The following is a 6,531-nucleotide window of genomic DNA, read 5'->3' on the forward strand; positions in this document are numbered from 1 at the left end:
TTCGACAGGGTCTTCGAAGCTGAATGGTCCCCCATCATCATCTCCACAAGGATTAGTGTTTAAGGATGTTTCGATAAGTGAATTCTTAGTTATTAAGATATAATAATAATACTAAAGATTGTGAAAATAAGAAGAAAAAAAGCAATTAGTAGTTATAGGGAATATTAATTTTAAAAGATAAGTATAGATGGGAGAATATCCTATATTATACCCATTTACTTAGTTATAGATACTAAGAATAATAAAGAAGTAAGATATTATATAATATAATAAAGAATGCTAATATTATAAATAGTGAAGAGATAAATAAGTACTTTATTAAGAGGAAGGAAAAGTAGAAGTTAGAGAATTACTTATATATATTAATACGATAGATAGGAAGAGAATAAGTAATTACCTAATTGTAGTATGATTAAGTAGATAGATAGATGTATTATGAGAGAACAAATGGGTTAGAGTAGTATTTACATTTACTAAGAAGTTATTTAAAGAGAGAGTATTATGTAATTTTCTAAATATAATTTATTAAGTAGGAGATTAGATAAGTATAGATATATATTAAGGAATAAAGGGGTAATAATAGTAGTTAAGAAGTATTTGTATTACTATAGGATATACTATAGTTATATAATACTACTTATATACGTAATATATTTATTATAGGATTAATATATGATTTATATTTTTTATATAGTCAATTTATATAGTCACTAGTATGTTTTTTGATGTAATTTAAATAGATTTTATAAAGAAAATAGGGTTATAAGAGGCATTTCTGTCAAACACCAGTTACGTGCTCGACAGAATGCCCGCTAGCAATCCGGTAAGGTACATATATTCATATTTAATTTTTTATAAGGTTGACAGGGATAAAGCTTATGTAAATTGATATATATATATATTAATATAAAACATGTGGTGTTCGATGAAATGTCCAATGGAAATTGCAGTGCCAAATTTTAATGAAAACTCAATTTCTAACAAGATTTCAATAGACCTAATACATCCACATTATGATCCAACCGTAGAGATTCATTAGAATACCTGAATCACCTGGGTACGAAGACAAGAGTGGCAGTGCCGTTTGCTGCCGCTAAGCTTCAGTTTACAAGATCCCTCATTCTTCTCACCTGTCTAGGTGTGAATCCAAGGCCTCTTTGTCTTGCCCCCGAGCCTTGTGGAGCTTCTCTAGCAAACAAAAGGTTGTCATGGGCCTCTTGCTGCTTGCGACTTCCCAAAGACTGGAAAGAAACCATGACATACTCTCGTGTGCGGTCATGGTTTATTTTAACATTTGATGAGAACGCGGCCCGTCGGGCAGCGATCAATCATGTTGTTTCGCAGCCCAGCCCAACAAGAAGGTCAAATATTGTGGGATTTAAATTCGATATCAAAAAAGATTAAAATCATACGCACTATAAATTCTCCAAGATCTATTGTCGAATGAAAATAACGTACCTCTCCTGCGCACAAGCAGACTCCGCATCTATGGTCCTCAATGTGGGCCTTAGTTGGGGCCTCTCTATTGGCCTCTCTGTTTGAATGGCTGGGCTTGCTTGTCGGGCGCCACCTCTTGCTGGCTGCGGTCGAGCTTGAGAGCCCTCTGCACTCACCTGCGTTTGGCTAGCTTGGGCGCTGATGTGCCTGGTTGGCTCCTAGTTGGCCGACTTCTTCTTCATATCATTATCTCTACTTCTTTCTCTCTATTTCTTTCTTTAACTTATACTTCTTCCCTGAAAAAACTATAAACAAGCATACTAGATAGAGGCATAAAAATTACAATGTCTTAAAACATATTTTTACTATTAAATTCTTAGGCTTCTAAAACATGTAAAAATTATATTAAAAATACATTTTTAATCAGTTGATCTATTTAGTTCAGGAGATGCAAATTATTGTAAAATTGAAGATAATACTCATGGATTAATCCCAAAATAAGTTTTAAATGTGTATAATTACATGCCACATTTTGGGTCTATCAGGAAGCTACTGTAGGACAGAGAAAACCTTAAGTGGACATCTAAAAATCAACAATTTTCAAACCTTGTGATGCATGATGACTATGATGCAGGATGACTAGGGGAGACCGATGCAAGATGACGAGGGGAAACTGGGCATTAAGATGATGTAATGTTGGGGTAGGATAAAACAGACCACAAATCACATGATCAAATTTGAGGATTTAAATCCAGTGAAAATAATGATGGTGCAGCCCCTTTCCTCGTCGAGGGTGGAAGTACTGTCTTACAACCACCGCGCTGAAACAAAGCACCAAGGTCAATAAATTTGAACGGACGATCACTAGAAGATTCAAAGGCCTGTTCAATCTAATCTTTTGAAGATTCAAAATCCAAAACTAATCTGACGACGATGGATAAACACTCAAAGAATATTGGATGAAGAACACGATCACCAAAGAGTGTACAAAGTACCTTGGCACTAGAGTAGTACGTCGTGGCAATGCGGGAAATTCTCGACGCGTCGTTGGTGGGGCGATTGACGTGCACTTTGATAGGGTGTCACGGATCCAAGTGGAGGGGTCGCGTGGGCACATAGCTACGCACGACGGTCGTGTGGGCTAGCGGTTGTGTGCGGCGGCCTGGGTGCGATCAGTGACTAAGCGCACGGCTTGTGCGACCGTGCGCGCTCGAGCGCAAGCTGCGGACAAGAGCGCCGGGGGGGGGGGGCGGCAGTGGGTGCTCAGGCGAGGGCAGCAGTAGGGAAGCAGCCCAGGCGCGGGTGGCGATCAAGTGCGCGGTGTGGGTGGCTGTGCGTGCTGAGCGTGAGTGGCTGTCGAGAGCACACAGGCACGGGCGACGGCCGTGGGCGCTCGGGCGAGAGCGGCAGCCGTGGGTGTTCGTGCGAGGGCGGCGGCCAAGAGGTGGCATGGGCGTGGGCGATGACCAAGCGCAGGGCGTGCATGGCTGTGCGAGCTAAAGCATGAGCGGTGGCCGAGAGCGCATGGGGACGGGAGGCGACTGTGTGCCCTCGGGCGAGGGCAGCGGCCGGGAGGTGACCTGGGCGATTCTTGCGATTGGCACAAGAAGGGATCGTCAGCAGGAGTGCAGGTATGAGGTTGAAGGTATTCCCTCAATGGTGATGACAGCAGCAGGAGGCAGCGGCGGCGACTCGAGAGGGACGACGGCTAGGGCAAACCTTTCTTTCTGAAGAAGAAACTTCAATTCAAAGAAACATTCACCAAGTGTTTTCTTACAACTTTGGCCTATATATAGGCCTTGGAGGAAAGAGAAAATTAGAGAAAATAGATGACGTGTTGGCGTGTCACGTCAAAGAGTACTTTTGGATCTGGCGTTGACGACATGTCAAGACACGGGATATCTCGTGTGGAGGTGAAGGCACGTCTTGTACTGATGCACAGTTGTGGTCGCCACCACCTTGATATCTGGAGATCCAACAATTGGTTTGACCTGACATTTTTCAGGGTAGCTTTGTCTTTTTCTCCCTCTTTCCATTGGACTCTTAAAATTAGAAAGGGTTTTATTTGAGGAAAAGAGCACTTGATTTCAATCTAGATTAATACATAAACACTAGGACAACATTGTGTTACGTTTCCTATCACATTTATAATATCAGGTTTGAAGATAAATTTAGAATCTATTACATAGATCCATTTCCTTCAGTCTTACCACTTTATCAAGCGAGATCACTACCCTTAGTTTCTCCCCGTTATAAAACTTGATTCTGGAATATCACGTATTTGGAGGTCATAAAAATATTCACTGATCTGATTTTGATTTTTAATTAAGGATCGCCACCCGAAGTTAAGAAAAAGATATAAGTATATATTTTAATCTTGCATAGTCGTGGTCTGCAAACGGATTTTGGTTTCATCTCATACTACTGTGTGAAAGCTCTAAAACTGATATATCGAAACATATGAAATTATTGAAATAATATAACAAAAGCATATAAGTAATTCGATAGTTTTCCTTTTCTTCAAAAAATTGTAATCAGGATGAAGAGAGAATATTGACAAGTTTATACCCACTTCCTTCCCTATGGATCAATCCATTTTCTCATTATATACTTGCTATATTTTGCAAAAAGGAACAATAAATTTAATTGTATCAGACTCAATCCTAACAACATGATCAAATTTATGTTTAATCACACCATTGTAAACCTCCAGTTCTTTCCACACATAACCTTGTGGTGCACCATGCCATTAATTTTCTGCTCTGTTTTAGTATTTTCTTGTATTTTCCACGGCCAATAAACTTTTGTTATTCAACTGTAATAATGTAAATGATTATTTTATTAACTGTGATTCTTTATCATTAATTTTATAACAAAATAAATACAAGAAAGCTTTTGAAGTTCACCCTTACATTAAGAATATACGTTTATTCACTCGTTGAAAATGCCAAAGGATAAAATTATATTTTTTCCATAATTAAAATTCTCTAAGCAATATGAATATATATAGGCACGAATGCTCTAGATTTAATATAATGGACAGATAATTTCTTCGAATATACTGTCCAAATTGATGATTAGTTTACCTTTTACAGATTATATAAATCAGTTCATGGTGAGTTATTCAAATTAAAATAAATAAAACTTGTAGTTACTCATAATTCATGGTCACCCATCCGCTATACAAACTTGGTTGAAAACGTCTCAAAATTTAGAACAAAAATTGATAGCACAAAGTGTCATTCTTCCATATCTAAATTTTTATCACCAAGCCTAATAATGCTAATCAAATAGACCATGGTTCCCTCCTACTATAACACCCTTCTAATATGACTTGTTTGAATCAGATTCATTACAAATATTCATAGTACAATAGGATGACTAAATATTTGCGTTTCATACAAAGTCCGTCCCTTTACTAAGTATACTACGATTTCTTCACTAAATTCTTAAGGTGAATTTGACTTGGTTGGCGTCAGGTATATCCGGAGAACTTGCAAGGCCAAGGGAAAAACTGGAGTTCAAATGAATAAAACTAAAGGCAATCATATCCTAATTTCAATTACCGACTGTTAGGTACAAACCCCGAACTTGCAAGGCCAAAGGAATATATGTCTTAATTGAAGAGAAAGTGTGGTCGGCTTTAGCAGGAGTAGGTTACTCATTTTCGTAATACAAGTACCGCCTCCTGTGGGTAGTTATAAGGAGATGGCCCCAATAATTTTAGTTTTATTAAGAGAGGAGATGGCCCCAATAATTTTAGTTTTATAACTCTTAATTTAAAATTTATCTTAAATATATTAGTTTGTGATTTCTCACTATTTACTCACCGCTTCATAGTCAGAAAGCAACGTTAAAAACAAAATCGGTGAAGGCGAAAACAAATAATAAGAGGTTACCTCAATGCAAGGGTCGATATAATTTTCAACAATGCTCTCATAATCACTGGATGATATATTTAAATAATACGGGATAATCACGTTACGTCGATTAATAATCAATTAACACGGTCTTTCAACATTTGATAAAACCATGCGAAAAAAAGATCCAGCGGTGCGACATAGCTGTCGGCCATAAAAAAATGTGGCGGGCGCATAGTTTCCTTATTCAAAAAAAGAAATTGGGGACGCCTGAGGAGAGCGCGGTATTTCCGTGCGTTAATTACGGGAAACGGTTAACCTTAGGCTATAAATCTGTACCTTGTCTCCCTTTTCCACGTCTTCAAGCAGTGCGCTCTGATTCATCTTTTCTCAGTTTCCCCTCTTTACGCATCTTCCCCGTCATCACTTTCTCTATTCTTTCGTTTGTTCATACCTGCACCTGGTCGTCGGGAAAACTACAGCAAGTGGAAACCGAGAGAAACCGTGTGTTGCACAACCTCATTATCTTACTTTTACATCTTTCTCATTGTCCTATGACGTACGACGATAGTCGATCCGGCCGCGACCCATTTCCTCTTCAACTTTTAATTTCATCCAACAACCGCCCCTCTCTCGTCCCCTTTTTTTGTAGTTTTCGTGTTTATTGACGTCCAAATGATATTTATTTCAGCCCGCATGAAGACGGCTGCACAATCTACGTGAGGGTGAGAAGCGGCATGAGCGTGCATCTGAAGATCAACGTCGGGATTTCTATCCAAGCTAAACTTTAATGGGGTTTCTCGTCCTGGGTCTTCTTTTTTTAACTTGGCTTTCTCGGTGGATCTATTTCCGGGGAGTGCAAGTCCTGCACCGATTTTCCACCACGGCAAACGGCGGATCTCGGCACAGAAGGGCAGGGGTGTCCCGCCGCCGCCGTGCACAGAGGATAGTCCATGCGGATGTGAGGATCAGTCATTGCCGTCTCAAGAAAGATCTCTTTCAGCCCGATAGCTGTCCAGACACCCGAGTGAAAGATATATTTATCTATTAATGTTTCTTGACTTGTATGTTTGGTATGCAGGAGATAATCCATATCGTGGAAATCCCGGCATCTCTGCCGCCGACATACGTGGGTCAACGCCACAGTCGACGACGCCATCACAACGAACTTGCGGATGGCTTGAATAGTGACCGGCCACTCTCAGGCAAGAGACCACGATGCGATTTTCTTCAC

At 39.5% G+C, this 6,531-nt stretch overlaps 1 long non-coding RNA gene across 1 annotated transcript in view; it reads left to right on the forward strand.

Moving 5' to 3' along the window:
* The first annotated feature begins 5,569 nt into the window (after positions 1–5,569).
* Positions 5,570–6,531, forward strand: part of LOC144700443 (uncharacterized) — a 1,444-nt gene continuing 482 nt past the window's right edge. The window contains exons 1-3 of the long non-coding RNA XR_013580771.1: positions 5,570–5,801; positions 5,989–6,258; positions 6,379–6,502. This is a non-coding gene — a long non-coding RNA (uncharacterized LOC144700443). The remainder of the gene's footprint in view (positions 5,802–5,988; positions 6,259–6,378; positions 6,503–6,531) is intronic.

This window comes from Wolffia australiana, chromosome 3 (assembly GCF_029677425.1).
Source record: "Wolffia australiana isolate 7733 chromosome 3, ASM2967742v1".
NCBI lineage: Eukaryota > Viridiplantae > Streptophyta > Magnoliopsida > Alismatales > Araceae > Wolffia > Wolffia australiana.